Genomic DNA, 19,107 nt, shown 5'->3' on the forward strand with positions numbered 1-19,107 from the left:
GAGATAAAGTCACTGAGGCAAAAGAGATTAAGAAACTGGCCCACATTCATACATTCAGTAGGGGCTGGAGTCAAGATTTGAACCCAGGTAATCTGACTTCTGAGTGTATGCTCTTACCCTCTGTGCTAAAATTGGCAAAGCAAGCTGCCATTCCAAGGGTGAAGAAGAACCTGGACTTTAGACATCCAGGGCATTTCCTGGGCCAGGGTTGAGGTCCCCCCGAGGCAGGCGCTTGCTCCTGAGCCCAGCTGCCTCAGAGGAGCCAGCTGACCCGCAGCCCTTGAAGTTGCTACCATACTTCGCTGAGGCAGGACTTGGAGTTTACCTCCAGCTCTGAACACCTTCCCAGAGCCTCAGAAATATCCCAGGTATGGGAGGCCCAGCTGGGGTCCATTGTTGAGACAGCTGTGTGGGGGGAAAATGACATTTCCTTGGCTTCCGCTATTTCGGGGCACAGAACGACTTGAGAGGTGCTGGAGGTAGTTGATTTTTGGTTTTTCTTTCCCTTCTTATTCTGTTCAGTGGAGTTATAGGGGGAAAAAGAAGAACATATATGTTGATTTTTTTTTCCACTTTTTCAAATCTTTCTTCTATTCAGTGCCACCCCCACACTCCCAACCACACAGGAAGACAACGGGAGAGATTATGCTTGGAGTTAAAAGGGTTCTGATTATGCTACTACTCCTGCAGAGGAATTTGCAAATGAGAGTTGGTGGCAAGCGCCAAGTGGCTTTTCTTCCTCCCCATTCTTATCAGAGCTGACTGCAACCTCACAGTCCTGCAGACCTGTCTTGTCACCATTCGTGGCCATGTCACAGTCAGTTGCAACTTGTGTTGCAAGGAGCTTGTCACTAGCAATAGTGGAAGTAGGAAAGTTGAGGGTAAACTTTTAAAAATGTAATATTTATTTGAAACAATTTCAAACTTACAAAAAAAAGTTGCAAAGAGAGTATAAAGAGATTTCATATATTGTTTATTTAGAGGCCCTAATCAAGTTTCACCAGATGCTCCAGTGATGTCCTTTATATCACAGGGGACCCTTCCAGGATGTTGGGTTACACATAGTTATTACATCTTTCTTATTTCCCTTGATCTGGAACAGCTCTTCAGTCTTTTCTTGTGTCTCATGCTATTGACCTTTTTGAAGATCACAGGACAGTCAATTTTCAGAATGTCCTTTAACTGGCATTGGTCCAATCCTTCCTCATGATTAGACCCAGGTTACACATATTTTGGTAGGAAATCCCAGAATTAATATTGTGTTCTCCTCATTGGCAATCTTTCAGGTGGCAGGTAATGTCAGCTTGTCCCATTCATGTTGATGCTATGATCACTTGGTTAATATGGTGTTTTCCATATTTCTCTACTATAAAGTTACTTTCACCTATTTGTGCTTAATAAGTTTTCTATGTGGAGAGACTTTGAGACCATGTAAAGATCTCTTTCATTAGCCCATTCTCCACCACCAGTTTTAACATCCATTGATGTTTCTTGCCTGAGTTATCTGTTACTGTGATGATCGCCAAATGGAGACTTCCTAATTTCATCATTCCCTCTACATTTATTAGTTGGCATTCTCCTGTAATGAAGAGATTTATTTTCTCCCCATGTTTTTTATTCATTTCTTTATTTATATCAATGTTGACTCATGGGTTTCTATTTTACTCAGTGGGTCATAATTCATTCCTATCATCATTTATTTTGACACTCAGCTTTGTCCTAGATTTGGCCAGCAGGAGCCCATTTCAAACTGGCTCCTGTGTCTTTTCCATCTGGCTGTATATCATTCTCCAAGCAATTCATTTGAATTGTACTTCCCCTGCCCAGCCCTGGAGTCAGCCATTTCTCCCAGGATTCCAAGTTATTTTAGTGAAGAATGGTGGTCAAATGTTCGATCCAGGTAGTAGGTATGCTCACACCTACAAGGGAGTTGTTTCTCTGAAGACCTTTCAGCAGACAGAGCTCACTCTCTCCATCCCCTTCATATCTCCACTCAAACATCATCTTCATGGGCCTTCCCTGTCTACTTTATTTAAAATTACAACCCCTGGCACCATTCCTAACCACAGTTGACCCCCTTCCCTGATTTAATTTCCCTGATCTTTTATTATCATATGATGCTATGTGATTTTATATATTTACTTTTTTAAAGCTCTCTGAGGATAAGCACTATTTTAGGTAGCCAAAACAGATAAAAGTCTTTGTCCTCATTAATGAATGTGAAAGATAAATAGCAATTATCCAGGACGAAAATCGAGGCAGAGTATATATCATGGCCCTAGCTAAGGAAAGCCACACACAGGCAAGAAACGGGAGACTGATGGCAAAGGAAGGGACAGGAGGGTAAATTAATGCAGGGTAGCCAGGTGAGCTTCGGCCCACCGGGGCTGTGTAGGTCAGCAAAATAATTTGGTGCATTTCCTAAGTGCAACAGGAAACCCCTGCAGTGTTTTAAATACAGGAGTGATCTCATCTGCCTTGTAACTTTCAAAGAGTCACTGGTTACTTAATGGAGGATTAATTATACAGGGGCAAGATTTTTAGCAGAGATACTTATAGGGAGGTTTGTTGGAATGCCCAAGAGAGATAATGGCATAGGGGGATGGACGTAGCTATAACAGTAGAAGATTTAGGGAATATTTGGGAGAGGATCTCCCCAACACCCCTGGTGATGAATTGGGCGTGATGGGTGAGTAAGAAGGAAGTGTCAGTAATGATTCTCAGGTTATAGTTTCAAGAATAAGGAATTGAGTCTGGACCTGTCTGGCTTCAGAGCCTATCATCATAACTACCTTGATATCCCCAGATGGCTAGAGACAGACAATGACAATTTGCAGGTGAATATTGGGATCAAGAATTGCTTTTTAAAACCTGTCCACACTTCCCTACTTGCCAGGGAGCCAAATCTTCCTCTAGTCACAGAAGTGTTGATGTAGGCCCTTGACACCTATGACAGAGGCTTATGGTCCCTTTGGAGGTCTTAGCAGAGACCCAGGAGCTGGCAAAGGAACCCCGGTGAAAACCCAGGAACCAGGAATCACATCCCAGCCTCCTCACCCAACAGCCCTCCCTTCCTTGCCTCCCGCAAAAATGTTTCTCTTTGTAATTGTCTATAAAAGATTATTGTCTGCATTTTATTTAATTATTCCGTATGAAGTGATTATGAGAGAATAATCAGCCAGTTCGCCGATAATAGATGTTTCATAAAAGAACACAAAAGACGCTAATAAAGGCAGAGCCAGCCCTCATCGCTGTCATTATTAGTTTCTCTACATCTTTAATTTTCATACATTTTTATTGTTTGCCTGAAATTAATTGTCCATTTCTTTTCCCAATCAGGTTTATTGCAAATGGGCCACTTCTAGACGGCTAAACCATTGGTGTGTTTATCTGGTGAATGTCCCAACAGATCCTGTCATTATTGAAATATCTATCTAGGAGGCTAAAAAGGGAAAAAAGAAATCACACAATCATTGTATCTTGGTAGGCTAAAAGGCCTTACAAGAATTTAGCCACTCCCCACCACCTCACTCCCACCCAACATCTTTGTTTTACAAACAAAGAATCTGAGTCATTGAGAGGAGTTTGCACAGCTTGCTGGTGGCAGTGCTGAGCCCAGTGCCTGGATATTTTGGATGACTCTAGAATGGTGAAGAGCTATATCAGGATTTAACCAACCCCACATGAAATTTCACTTTCTATCATTGGTGTGAATCATTTCAGTGGTCAGCATCTGAGGCTTCATCATCCCTGTGCAACTGCTAGGAAGGCTCTTCTTTCAGCTCCTATTTCCCAGAAAATGGTTATGATAAACAAGACATTTCAGTATCACCTAATAGCATGTATTAGCCTGCTAGGGCTGCCATAACAGAATACCAGAGACGAGGTGGATCAAACAACAAAAAGTCATTTTCTCGCAGTTCTAGATGTTGTAAGTCCAAGATTTGGTTTCTGTGAGGCCTTTCTTCTCATCTCAAAGATGGTCACCTCTTTGTGTCCCCACATGGCCTTTTTTTCTGTGTGTGTCTGTTGTGGGGAGAGAGTTGGATTCCCTCTAGGGTCTCCTTCTCTTCCTATTAAATTAGAGCCTCACACTTAAGGCCTTAGAGTTGTCTCCTTAAAGGCCCTATCTCCAAATACAATCATTGGGGATTAAGGCTTCAACATATAAATTTGGGTTGGGAGCAGGTGGGGAAGGGGCACACAGTTCAGTCCATAACACAGGATAATCATTAAATTCTATTACAAAAATCTCATTTTTTTAACTTTTCAGATAGTAATTATAATTGCTTGGAAGAAACTATTGTGCTCTATCGCTGTAGACCATAGACTCAGAGATGGCTTACCCCTGAGCCCTCTGTGCCCCTGCTCCCTCCTCCTCATGTGACTGGCTGCAAGCCTGGGCAGTGGGTGCAGGCTGGGCATGGAAGCAGGCAGGAACTAAGTGGATAATCCTTGGCCTAGTTTATGGCCTCAGCCTTATTCACCCTATGCTCTGGGTAGAGACCATGTTTTATCTGTTCTTTTATGTACCCCAGTATCAAAAACAGATTCTGGCACAGAATGACCCCTCAGTCAGAGGTGCATGAATGAATTTATGAATGCTCTCTCTCAGTCAGATTTGATCACCAAATTCCTCTGCTTAAAATGCTGCAGCGGCTCCCCGTGGCTGGATCTTACTCCACCCCTCCAGCCACAGCACTTCCCACTTGGGCAGCGGCCCTTTCTCCCTGTATCTCCATCTAGGCTAAGCTTCTTGCAGTTTTCAGAATAGCCAACACTCTTCCAAATGTCTATGTCTTTGCTCATGCTGCTCATGCTGCCGGGAAGGATCCCTCCTTTATCTGGTTGGCTGAGTTCACCAGCAGGACTCCCGCCCTTCCTCCCAGTTTGGGAGGTTGTCCCATTTTCTGGGCTCCCATTGCTTTCTGTCTGAAGCTTTATTCCAGTGTTTTATGTGTCCATTAACTTGTCTGTCTCCCTCCTTTAGGTATGAGGTAACTCTTTAATCTGTGTTTTCTTAGTGTCTAGCACAATGCCCAATACACCAGGGATCAATTAGCCTAATGAATAATGATATTAATTTTTGCATTATGTAATAATAAGACTAGGTTTCTAATTCATTAATCAAAAGCCAGTACAGTACACACTTACGTAAGAAAGTTTATGGTCTTGAGAGTGCAGGGAATTTGGCTGACTCCTGATTTCCCTCCCCTCTTCTCATCAGTGGGGAGCCGTCTCCCTTATGTTGGTTAATATCTGCTGGGAGGGGAAGCTTGAATACAATAGGCATGATGCAGTAATTCCCAAACCTGTCAGAATCTCCTGGGATACTTATGATCACATTTCCCCAGTCCACACTCGACATTTCTAGTCCCTCCAGAAGAGACTCCATGTGTTTCTGTGATCAGCCAAGTGGTAACCACTGGAACAATGGAAGGAAACAGAAGTTGGAGTTTTTAACTGGTATGGCCACTGATGAGCTGAGTCTCCTTGGAAGATCCTTCATCTCTTTAGATTCTAACCTTGTCTTCCATGCATGGGAAAGGTGCCACTGCATTAGTGTTTGTCAATCTTGTTTTCTTAGTGATGGAACAAAATCTTGTACAATACATGAAAAAGAAAAGGCAGATTGTAATGATTGAAGATGGAGAGGACTTTCAACTCTGCCTCATTCTCAGTCCTACTAGCATTGTCCTGAGAAACCTGCAAGGTACTCCCACATGGGATTTCCAGAACTCTCTAGCATATCATTTGATAAATCCTGGACCAGAAGATTTATGTCTCTGCCAACAGTAGCATTTTGTGACTCCATGGTAACAATGTGCCTACTTGGAGATGAGCCCTCAGGTCACTTGCTAGACAGTCTGGTAATTTTCAGCACATCCCCCAGGGCAGGAGAGCAGCCTGACAATGTGCAGGGAACATCTCCAACCAAAAAATAAGAAGAAGAAGAAGAAGAAGAAGAAGAAGAAGAAGCAAAATAACAATAACAACAACAAAAACCCAGAAGTCTACCTGGGGCCAGCTCTGGAGCTCTGAGATACAAAAGGTGCCTGGACAAAATCATGGGTGAGCAGACCCCATCAGTGAGATCCGAAGCCAGGGGAGGTACAAGTAGCAAAGGGATGAAATCAAAGAAGAATTCAGAGTATCCAAGAAGAATGCTCATAAATCATAGTAAGAAATCAGGGTGTGCTTACTGCTAAAACAGTGGTCAAGATCAGGATTCGTACCATCTAATTCTTCTACATGGAGGCATATGTAACTTTAATAAGTCCTTAGGACCCATATGGTTCTGCTTCAGGACAGTGTTAGATGTGGAGAAATAAAATTTAATAATCAAAGCCAATTCCAATAATCTAATATTATTGGTATTTTTGAAGTCCAAATCATAACACACAACAATATTTATCTAAAATCCCCCTTTCTCACCTCTCCAGTTCTTTTCCATCCCCACTATTAGAATCTTTTCGTTCTGGACATTCCTCATTTTCCACTCTCCTGACTTCCCCCAGCACGCAGATGAAAACTTCTCCACCTCATGACTCCACGTTCGTGCCTAACTCAGGCTCATTCCTGAATTTCTCCCCTTTCAGTTGAAGCCACCCCATAATTTTAACCCAGTTTCTCATTTAAAAAAAGATGCATTTGAATGTTGTCCCCAGCACAGACTTCTTTCTTGATGCTGAGCTCTGCTGTTGTGCTCTGCTTGGTTTGAAGCTGCCCCTTCCTTCCACCCACAGCCACCCTGTTCTGACACTAAGCAGACCCACTCAGGCCCTCAGAAGAAAACTCCTGATCAATTGGGCTTAAGCGGAGCAGAGACCCTGAGGAGCCAAGTACCAGTGATTCCTTCCTCTCACTCCACAGACTCTTCTCATAAAAGTTGTCTCCACAGTGTCAAAACCGCTAAGCAAGACAGTTTCCCCCATTTAGCACAATAGCTACGCTTGCCTGCTTGATCTCAACATTCAACATCCTGAGTTCTGTAGCTGGTGTAAGACCTGGCCCTGGCCCTGATGTCCAGTGCCACTCTCCGTTGATGTCTCAGCACATCACATGCCTCTGGTGGCCTTCCAAAGGGGAAACTGCAAGCTCCAATCCATGAGCCTGCTTAGACAAATTCAGCCACAGAAACAAATCTCACCATTTTAGCTCACATAATAAGCGATTGCAATTATGAACCTCCCTACCTTGCTTGCTTAATTATTACCTAGGTCAGGTTGAAATACACTTGGTGGCAATCGAGCTGCCTTCCTTTGAGCCGAGACACAAAGGCTTTGCTCTTCACTGTTAATATCATTGTCAGGGAAGTCAAGCTGGCATATGTTTTCAGTAACCACCACTGAGATCATTTTTCTCTCTCTGGGGTAATTCTGGGAAAGAAAAGCATTCAAAATATTATATTTGCCATCCCTTAGCACATTCATGTCATGTAGCACCTACAATTAATGAGTGGTACTTGTGAGGATGTGAGTCATTACAGCAAAGCATTTAATTCCATTCTTCTCCAGCGTGCTGATTTAATCCGCCCTGAGTTAAACCGGAGCTGTAACGCACCTTCCCTGAATAGAGCTCCATGAGATAACATGGTGTGTCCGAATGACAGTAATTTTGCACATGTACATAGCAGCTTCCAGGCTAGGATCTCCAAGAGTTGCTTCACACATGGTAATTGATGGCACCTCTAAGCGTTACATTAAACATTTAATTGAACAGTTAAGTGTGGATTAATGAGGCCATTAATTAATACAGCGGGGAAGTCTGTAATTCTTATCTGTGGGCCACAGAGAAGATTTCCCCACACCATGTATTTGAAACTCCATCATGAAAATTCAAAATTGTGAAGCTGTTGAGAGTGAGGGTGAAAAAGAGTGTAATGGTCATAGAAATAGCATAAGGCTGGCAGGAAGAAGACTCAGAATTTGGAGACATGAGTTCAAGACCAGGCTTGACTACTAAGGAGCTGTATTACTTTATATAAATTACTTTACCTTCCTGGGACTTGGTTTCCTTAACTGAAAAATTAGGGATGTACAACACTATCCCTGCGATTCATTTTATTTAACCAATCCTCTGAGTCTGTGAATTTAACCAAATGGATTCTGAGCGGCCTACTTGCTTGCTATTCAAGGATCTTTTGATTTCTGTTCATCAAACATTTGGCTCAGAGCTCCAATCCCTCCAGCTACAGCCCACCCAAGGCAGGTGGAGGAGCCCTGGACTTGGAGTCACAAGTCCCACTTTTCATTCTGCTGCTACATGTGACATTTCAGAAGTCAACAAATACCTCCAGGTCTCCAGTCCTCATTTTTAAAATGTAGATATAATGATCTACTCTAAGGATCATTAAGGATACTTTATAAGAAAAACAAAAATTGTGATGCATATGTGAGCTATATTTTTTTATTATTATCACCCAATGATAGCTGGCTCTGGGAGTCACATCAGGGTCTAGTGCCGTTCCTTCATCTTTCTACTTCATTTCCCTTCTTTTTCCCTTATCTTCATGTTCATTCTTGAGTTTCTATTTTTCTCAATATAGAGCAAACTATCAAGCCTTTGGTACCCATAATTCTTCACTCAAGCAACTATTATCAAACTCTTCATGACTATGGTAGTGAAAATGAAACAGAAAGAAAATCCTAAATTCCACATAGAGACATTGCCTCTTCCAAAGTTAACCCAGCCACTCAGCTTCAAGGCAAGCTTTTCTTCTATCTACATTTTTTCCCCCAAGAGAATTGCTTTTAGGATTCTTCTTAGGTGAGAATGAAATAACAAGAGGATTAAGTAAGAATTGTTTGTGCTTTTTTATTCCCAAATAAAGATGATTATACACAGTAGCTTATCTAATGCTATCTCCAGAGAAAGAGTGTTGGAAAGTTTTATTAGGCAATTTTGTTGAGGAGAATTCTTACCCTTTAGTAACAAGAAACTCAACTGTTTCTGCCCCCAGAAAAGAAAGCTTTTTCTGCTAATTGGGCCTCTTGGATGAGCTTGTAGAGTTGTAGACTTGCTTATAGAATTGTGTTGGTTGTGTTGCAACATGGTAAAAAGGAAAATGAAGGTGGTTGATTCACATACATACCTGGGTTAAAATACTCAAACAACAATACTGTGCTAGCTCTCTTTTCTTTGTTCTTTTTCTCATCTGGACTCAGGCCCAAATCCCTGACTCTCCCAGAGAGGCATTTTTTCCTCTTCTTGCTTAAGAAGGAGCAATCAGAATTTTAAGGTAATAGCAACATTTTAGATTCAAAATTCCAATGAGTTTACAAAATTTGGCTGCTTTTTCTCCAACACTGTCAGAATTGATCAGAGATTCACTGTTTCTGACAATGCTGACCCAAAGCAATTAATATGTGTGGTCCTAAGCATTAGTTCCGGACCCAGGTCCCACTAACTCCTCATATTAGCTGTGTGGCTTTAGACAAAGTGCTTACCTTAGTCCTAAGCCATAGTTTTCTCATCCTTAAATAAGGTAATGATGGGTGTTTTGTGAGGATCAAATGAGATTATACATGTAAATTTATGTTAGTGAAAAACTCTAAAGTAAATCTAACAGAGTCTGGAAAGAAAGATCATCTGTATGTCTGTATGTGAAACAGAGATCTGTGCCTGGCACAAAGAAGTGTTCAATTAAAGAGTCAATATCATTATAAAATAGGGGCATGAATACTTCCTTGCCATAGAGTACTGTGAGAATAAAGATATATATGCATAATTTCCAGCTGACTACAAATGGAGCAAGTCAGTCTAGGCAAACCCACATTTAGTATCAAGTGGGTGGTGGGTGTGCTTTGGCCTAGCCAACAGAGAAGTGCACCATTCATGCCATTGGTTTCAGGCCTACCGTGCAGGATGTAGCATTGCAGGACTGAGCTGAGGTACCATTAGTGGGGTCCAACTCCATACCACACCATGAGGAGTGCTCAAGTGGCCCTAGTTAGATAATAAACAATGGAACACTCCATATTTTTCATGATATTTGGAAATCTAGGATAATTATTTAGGATAAAGAAGTCTTCTGAAAGAACACAGCAATTTAAGAGAAAGGACATTCCTTCTCTCTTTCATCATTCTTTTCTCTCTTTCTACCTATCTATTTGTATATCCAATAGGAAATGAATTGAGAGTTCCTCAAAGATACGATGGTCCTTTCCATGTTCCAGGCACCATCCTGGGCTCTGAATATATAATAGTTGAGAAATACAGTCCATGTCCTCAAAGACCTCATAGTCTTGGAGACAAGATTGTCTTTGTAAAGCCTCAACCTTCCCTTTTCTCATTCCAGCATTCCTTCTGTCCTAAGTGTCCAGTGTGTTCACTCATGTGAATCAAAGAATCTCATCAACTTCTTTACACAAAAGGCTGCTTAGCAACACTGCACTAAAGTCTACATGTTCAGCCTCTTCAAATCACAAGTGTGTCTGCTTTTGATAAGATGGTATGTCTTAAACAAAAAAGGCTATCTCAAATGACAGAATTCTAGACATTCTTGGATAGGTACATGGAGTGGATTTTTACATATTGGTATATACTTGCTGACTCTGAAGTAAGCCAGCTACTTGGCTACTGAATATATCTTGGTCTGGATCCTCCTTGGTCTATTGTATAGGCTTAGGGGAAGCCACATACCTTGTAGGTACCCTATATCACAGACTACTGGAGAAACTTAAGCTTTGGGTCAGAATTGAGGCCCAAGGGCAGAAGGTGTTTCTATCACCATTCTCTCCAATTTTATACAACTGAGAATGTCTGGTGTTGCCCAAGCAAATGCGCAGTTTCTTGCACTCTTTGAAAGGGCCTGATATGTGTGTATACTCTGAGACTTGACCACATACTGAATTTGCTCATCAAGGCTCTCTAATCTAGCCATCTCCAGTGTTAGCTGGCATAAGTCAAATATTAGTCTTAACGTGACCTACACCATTAACATATCACACCTCCCTGTCACTCCAGATAACTTCAGAGCCAAGAGCTCTCACATTCCAAAGTGTTAAAGAATTGGCACTTCAAAGGGTTCATCTTTTCCCCAATTTTTATTTAGAAAACTGAAAATGGTTGAAATAAACCACAGGGGGTCAAAGAGCCAGGTGGCCAGGGAGTTTATACTCAGATGAGAAAAGCTCCGCTGCCTGCTGGTTTAACAGGCTGCCCTTATTTCTAATGGGGCTTGAGTGGAGCTGAAATCCAGGCCAAAAGACCCTATCAGAGCGATCTTAACACTGAACCACCTGACATTGGGTCTGTGGGGGATATTTCATCATTGTCTGCTTGACCTTTGGCCCTTTAGACTTACAACCCATCATTTCTGGGAAGCAGCAACTAAAAAAGTCATTTGTTCCCCATCAAATGTACCTGTCCTGATGTGCCATCAACAGCTGTTTGCATTGCTAACTGTGCCAAGGGAAAATATTTGATGCCGGCAAACTCGAATTTCTAACCACCTCTTTTATTTTTGTCACTCCTGGTGCTAATGATGACCTATATTCTCTACCATAATGATTATCTTAAAAGTCTTTTTGGCTTTGAAGAGAGCGTTTGAGTCCTAAGTGCCTGTATTGTGAAAGAATATAATATGGAGAGGTCTATTATCTTAGAATTCATTTGCCCATTTCTTTTCTTCTTCTTCTTCTTCTTCTTTTTTTTTTTTTTTAGGCAGACTGTAAATTAAACCGTTTGAGTTGGCTTTGTAGATTTCTTTTTTCTTTCCTCTTCTTTTTTTTTAAATTTAATCTTTATTGTATTTTTTTCCCATTACTATTTAGTCCCCTTATACCCCCCACCCCCCAGTAATCATCATACAGTTGTCCATGTCCATGAGTCCTTTTTCCTTTTTGCTCATTCCCTCTTTTTTTTTTTTTTTTTTTTTTTTTGCATACACAGCAAGGATAACTACACCTCAGATTTATGAGCATTGTGAACAGGTTGCCATAGCAACCACTCTGGCTGCTCTACACCAAATAACCTTGTCATGTGAGCGTTTATCACAGGAACATCAAGGACTGGATTGCACTGTACGCTCTTTGGCTAAACAGCAGGATTTTTCTGAATAATAATTGGTCGTGGCCTTTTATTCCACCAGTCAGAGTTAATCATCCTCGGAATCTGAAATTAACCATAATGGATTCAAGGCGCAGAGTGCAGCCATTCAAAGATTTCTCTTTGGAGGAAGAAAACTTTCCAATAATGTTTGCTCTTTGTTGTATATAACCATTGTTGTTATTGTCATCATTATTATTGGGAAGACTTAAGGAGGGGACGAGAATTAGGGAATGGCATGTAGAACTCATGATCATGATATAAGTAAAATGGGCATTTTAACTAGCCTATTATTTATGAGAAGTAAAAGATATTTTAAACTGCCATCAGAACCAGTAGGTTTTTTTCCCCTCTAAAATTACCTTTACGGGGTATTTCATCATTTGAATGGATTTTACTAGTTAAATTATTTTCCATAGATTCATGTTTTACTACACACCTAGAAATCTCAATGTGCTTCTAATGTATCACATGAGCAGGGAAAATGAGTGGGGTGTAGAGGATCAGCGAGTTGTCTCTGTGCTGGCACAGCACGCAAGTGTGTGCGTACATATGCGGGTGCTGGTGTGCATGCACACAAGCCCATGAGATGAACCCCAGAAAGAAAATAATTACATCACAGGGATACAGCTGTCTCTGTGTCTCAGGAAATTTATGTTAGATCCAGTGGGTGGGGGGGAGTTTAAAAAAAATCAGGATTGTGATTATTCATCAGCAGAGAGGTTTTCTGGCCCATTAAGAGTTGCCACTTAAAATTCTACTAAGGATGGGGCCAAACTTCAGAAAATTCAGCAAATCATAATTTGCTTGGCCACGTGAACCTTTCCTGTTTTTAATGACCCTCTCTCCTACCTCTTCTTTTTGCACTTCCCTAGTCTCATATCTTACAGGCCCTCTATCATCACTGCTGTTGATAACAATTTTGACACCTTAAGTGTGGCCTCTCCCAAGAACAGTTACATTTAAACACTAAACATTGATGATGTGTGCATCTGGTGGGGGAGGATTGAATGTGGGAGGAGGGGCATGGACAGGGCAGGAGAGAGTAATAGGGTAAAATGGGGACAAAAATATTGGAACAACAATAATACTGGAAAAGGTTTTAAATATGAAAAGGATCTAGGGTCTTAAAAAATGAATTCTTTAAAACTTTTGGAACTTAGTTTGTCAATTTTCTCAACATCATTTAAAATATAATCAATAATTTTTTTCCATTGGTTCATAATGTTTCCTTGACCCAGTGTTAAAAATATGTGTATACTGGAGTCTGTTTCTTTTTTGATTTCTCTGTTAATTCTTCTGTGGTATTGCTCTTTAAATTTCTTCATTCCCTTGACACCTTATTTTTTACAAACTTTAGAATGGGCTTATTATTTTAAAAATTTATACAAGTGTTTTGTTAAAGCTATATTCTTTTGGAGTGAAACTTAGATATTTTAACAGAGGTAGTGTATCAAGTCGTCAAAAGTACAGGCTTTGTACAGTATCAGGAAAATGGGGATAGTAATACTTGATAGTTTGTTGGAAAGATGAAATAAAATGTGAAAAAATAAAAACTAAACATTGAATCTCAAATGGAAGATTTCTTTTATTATGTAAAAGATAGTTTTCTAAAAAGATGAAGAAGAAAAGGACATTTTTAAAAACTCCCGTTAAATTCTATACCTCCTGGGTAGCCACATAGTCCCTTACCTTCTATGAGAAAGACCTGCAGTCAGTCCAATCAAATGAAGTTAAATAATTGGATTTGGAGATGTAAAGTAGCTAAGTGGCCAGTTGTTGGATAAAGCTCTTCAGGGAAATGACACTGCCCATCCTTATTCACATCCCTGTTCTTGTCTTGTTGAGGTTTCCCCTTGGAAATAATGTATACATGGGGTAGGCAGTAAGCTGAGCTTTGGAAATGCAAGAACATAGGGCATTAGTGGGAACACAGTAACTCTTTTATTCACCAACTATATATTAAGCTCCTCGTAAATGCCAAGGACACAGCTAGGTGATGTGTGGAGGCAACAGCAATGAATGAGACCTGATTACCATTCTCCAGGCACTTATCAGTTCAGAGCAGAGATAAAATACATACAGAATCTAGATGGAAACCACACTATTGAATGAGAAACTAATCCCTTGTGAGTGGCATAAAAGTCTAGAGGTGGTAACAGTCACTGGCATTGTCATGGGAGGGCTCCTGTAGTTTGTCATATGGGGACTGCTGGACTCCACTGAGGTATGGAAGGCTGGTGATTGGAAGGAGAGCATTCCAGGGAGAGAAGATGGCAGGAGTGTAAGCCAGAGGCTCAGAAGTGTTTGATGTGCTCTGAGAATGGTCAGCATGTGTTGAGCTCCGGGTTCACATCCATGAGTTGTGGGTAGAGATAACACAGGAAAGTGCCTTTAGGCCACATTTGAATTGAGGTTCACTTAAGTGTCATCCTAAGAGGATTGGACATTTATTTGGATGGCATTGGAGAGTCATTTCGGGTTCCTAAGCAGAAGAGGGTTGATCTGATCAAAGCTGCAGGAAAATTTAAATGAGACTGGGATGAGAAGGAGGAGGAAGGAAGACATTTTAGAAGTTTTTTCATTGCTTGGAGAGATGTATTTACCTCAAGTCCCTCTTGAACTAAGCCTTCCTTCTTATTTTACTTCTGGGGATAAAGAAGAGGCATTTTCCTTTTGGCAGAGGCTTTGAAGTGCTGTATTAAAGTTGGGCAGACAAAACCCCCCACCCTTAGTAAAAGCATCAGATCCATGGCTTAGCAATTGGGTAAGAGAATAGTTAAAAAAATGCAACTGCTCATATGTGGGCTGGTCATGTTGAAGCACCAAAGACACAGTGCATTTGATTTCTTAAATTTTACCAGGAATTTTGTGAAGAGGAAAAAAGTGATCAATATTGTTGACCAGTGCTCAGTAAGCTACAATCAATCTGCCAATGAGCATTGCTGCTCTTGGGTCTAAGAGTGCAGTGGTTAGAAACTAACAAGAGGATCACACTCACACTGTGTGGTGGAGAATCTTCACGGGAATGTGCCTGGAGCCCAGGGCTCGTGAAGCACACCCTGACCTAGGTGATCCCTGAGGTTCCTCGTGGTCCCCTCTGACTCTGTTCAGGGAGCATGATGTGTGTAGGTAAGGAGTGAATAAAAGGGTAAACAATTCTCCCTGTGATGCCCCTTTACTCTGCCTTGTTCTTGATCATAGAACCATTGAGCAGATTTGTTTTGTGTCATGGTTCTGTCCTAAAAACTGTTCAAAATGATTTTTTTCTTTTCTCCTTTTTCATTTTATAAGATCCATGAGGACAAAGAAGCAAGGTGTCCTTTGTAGTCTCAGTAGAGTGTGCATTCTTCCTGCTACTAGTACCCAATACTGGGTTCTTCCTTGTGAGAAATAGCAGCTCTGAGTGAAAAATAGCATGTTATCTAAGGCTGTGTAACAAAGTGCTCCAAAACATAATGGCTTATAGAAATAACAATAATAATTTAATGTATCTCACAGTTTCAGGAGGTCATAAATTCCAGAGCAGCTTGGCTAGGTACTTCTAGCTTGAGGGTCTCTTATGAATTTTCAGTCAAATGTCAGCAAGGGCTACTGTCATCTGAAGATTTGACTAGGGCTAGAAGACACATGTGCAAGGTGGCTCACTTACATGGCTGGTAAGTTGATGTTAGTTGCTGTTGAACATCTTCATTTATCACCACGAGGGTCTCTCCACAGGGCTGCTTGAGTGTCTCCACAGCATGGTGGTTGGCTTCCCACACAGCGAGTAAGTGATATAAGCTACCAAACTAGAAGCCCTTATGACCCAGTCTGGGGAGCCCCACACCATCACTCCTCATCTTCCCTCTTGATCACAGAGAACAGCCTGACTGGATGAAGGAGGGGATCACACAGCGTCTGACTCCAGGAGGTAACGATCATTAGGAGGTTTCTTAGAAGTCACCTACCACAGAAGCACTGTATCTTTGCACTTTGTAAGTGGATTATGAGGTTCTAGTATTCAAAGGAGAAATTGCCTGTTTCTGCTCAAAAACTCTGAGGAAGTTTTTACTGAGGTTGCGTGGTGAACTGCTTTAATCAGACACACTATGAAATAATGACTGATAATGGATCAAATTATTTTAAACATACATAAAACAGTAAACTTTTAAATTTTACCTTAAGCTTATAAATGCATTTTCATTTACCAATCCTTTCATATAAACCCAGTAATTTTTCTTTGAAGAAGGGTTTTTTAGTGAAAGCTCTGCATCATCTTTTCCCCAAAACCATTCCCAGAATAGATAATTTACATGATCTAGTTTTGGTTTCTTTTAAGTAAAACAAGAGCCTAAAATGCATTTTCCAAGTAATCTGAACGCAGAGTTCATCAAAACCTTTATGATCTTGGCTAATTTCTTAGCGATGTCTCAATTCAACATCAATTCCTTTTTTTTTTTTCAGCTTCTCATTTTATTGACTCCAAAGCGGTTGACTTGGTTTTCTAATCAAAACAACAACTCTCTTTGCATTTATATTTAACAGTTTGAATAATATTTAAATAAATTACATAATTGTAACTAAAACTGGTATTAAAAAGTTTGGGAACACATACGATTGCTTGTTGGGAAGCACACAGTATAACAGGTAGGAGTAAAGTGCACCAGCCTCCTGGAGAGGGAGGTACTAACCCAGAGGTTCATCAGGGTGTCTTGAATGTCATAGGATGAAGAGCATCAATTAAATGGCCATGTATTCAGGCAATGTTTGTGGTCAGTATTTTCATTTACTTAAAAATACACTTTGATATGATTGATTTTCGTGCTCCTTCTTCAAAAGCCGAATCTGTGCAAATAATGAACTTTTCATGTAGCTGATCAGACAATCACAGATATCAACAAACCCATGATGCTCCCCTCACCCTCACCAAGCATGTAGGAGAGGCCCAATGAAAACCTCAAAGAATGGGAAGATGAATGCTGAAGAATTCATTGTTTAGCCCCAAACCTTAGGGTGACAATGCAGATCAGCTTCTAATTTGGTGCTGAATGGTAGCATGTAGGCAATAAGTGCATCAGCATCAGTGTTAGTAGTCAGGGTAAGCTTCCTGGAGGAGAGAGTACTGACTTTGTCCTTAAATGGGATATTAAACATCCAATGGGATAGGAGGTTTTACCATAGAAATGAGAATAAGCAGGGACAATAAGAATGTTTGTGGAAACACCAAGGAGAATATGAAGAGAAAATGTCATCTCTCAGGGAAGATACAGCAAAAGAGGCCCAGGAATTTTGATTCACTGTTGGAAACAGGGAGTCATGGCAGGTTTCTGAGTAGGGGAGTATTTGAGGACTAGCAGAATGGCAAGAGGACATTTGGTAGATTCGAGTAGGAAGAAGCTGGAACCAGGGCTAGTTTGCAGGGGCTGTTAGAGCGATTTGGAAATCATCTGTAGGGAGGTCTCCACAAATGCATTTTGTGGGTACAGAGATTTCACTAGAAAAAATAACTGAATTGGGAGCCATATGACAGGGGAGGTAAAGTAGAAGAAACAAAAGCCTGAGTCTAGGGAGATTTAAGAAATTGTTGATGAAAGCTGGTACTAGCTGGTGCTGTTGATATAGTATGACATTCGGGCAAGGGGAACCAGTGTGAGTAAGGAAATGATGAATGCAGATTTAGGCTGAATGGGAAGTGGCAAGGGCAGTGTGAAGAGGGATGGTGGAAGGTGTAAGACACAGGAGGTCTGGACCCAGGGAGGAGAAACAGAAACCAAGGGGTCGATTCAGGAATTATCCACAGAGAAGCCTGTGAGAAACCCCAAAAGTGGGCAGGTCAAACCTCTAGGGAGGGTCCTGCAGAAAGAGGAAAGCCGATGTCAAGACTGAGCTTCAGCAAAAACCCCTGCTCCATCCACTCAGCCAGAGCTTTTCATCACACAGAAAAGGTAGCTGCGGATGCTGCTCTCTGAGATCTTACAGCCTAAGCTTCCTGCTTTTCGTTCTCTACTCTCCCCATTTGAGAGTCTTGTCCTCAGTCTTTCCTTTCTGCATCTCCATTTAGACAGTAGGCAATTAGACCCTGTATAAGCATGTGCTTGTGTTCAATCCAATTTTTATTTTACTGTCATGTGTAGACTGATCCTGGATCCCCCAGTCTCTCTATCCTTTCTTTTCTCTCCCCTCCTAACTTTTCTACTGTTTCTTTTACCTTAGATTTCTCCCTCGTTGAGGATGGGAAGCCCTCCATTAGGACCCACACTCCATTGTGTCACACATCGTTTAAATATCTTTATCACTTTCCCACTGGGAAAAACAGTAATTGATGGTATTTCCATTTATCTTCACTTTCTATGCTCCATCTGTGGAAAAGATGAGGGTTTCAAATAGCTCATTATTTATTTTCCACCAGGCTCAAGCTGGATTCCAGCACCGTCCTTACAGGGACCCAGACTTCCCACTATCCCATAATATTTTATGAGCAGTTTTACAATCCAGACACTGTATTATTATCATGTCCTTCTGAAAGATGGTTATGTGAATTGTCAGCAAACAGGAGCTGAAAGACAGGGTAATCTGCCCCTGCTTGATGCTTAGTTCGCAGTTCACCCTGGGAGAGCCCTTTGCTCTGGAGCTCCTGCATGGAGGAGGCTCTGCAGCAGGGCGGATGACCGCTCATGTCCAAAAGGCTCTCAAGTTCAACAACAGTGTACATAAGCTGAGATGCTGTCTTGGAGAATTCTCCCCACAGAATTCCTTAGTGAGCATCTAGGCTTTCCCCACCCATTTATTAAGTGAAAAAACAGGAGCTCAGACATAAGATATGATCCACAAGGGACACACATACAATGACAAGTTTAAGATGGGAAACCAAGTTTTCTGACAATCAAAAAAAAAAATCTTCTTAAAAAATTGTGTTTCTAAATACTTCACAAACATAACATCCAACAGGTTTATTCAACTCTCCTCAGTAGAAATGAAAGCCCACAGGTGAGCACATGCAGTAATTCTAACTTGCTGTTTCATGTTGAGAAAGCAAAGTGAGCAGAAGTCCTGGTAATTGGCCTGCCTTCATCT

Source organism: Pteronotus mesoamericanus, unplaced genomic scaffold (assembly GCF_021234165.1).
Source record: "Pteronotus mesoamericanus isolate MK-2021 breed Mesoamerican mustached bat unplaced genomic scaffold, CSHL_Meso_final contig_74, whole genome shotgun sequence".
NCBI lineage: Eukaryota > Metazoa > Chordata > Mammalia > Chiroptera > Mormoopidae > Pteronotus > Pteronotus mesoamericanus.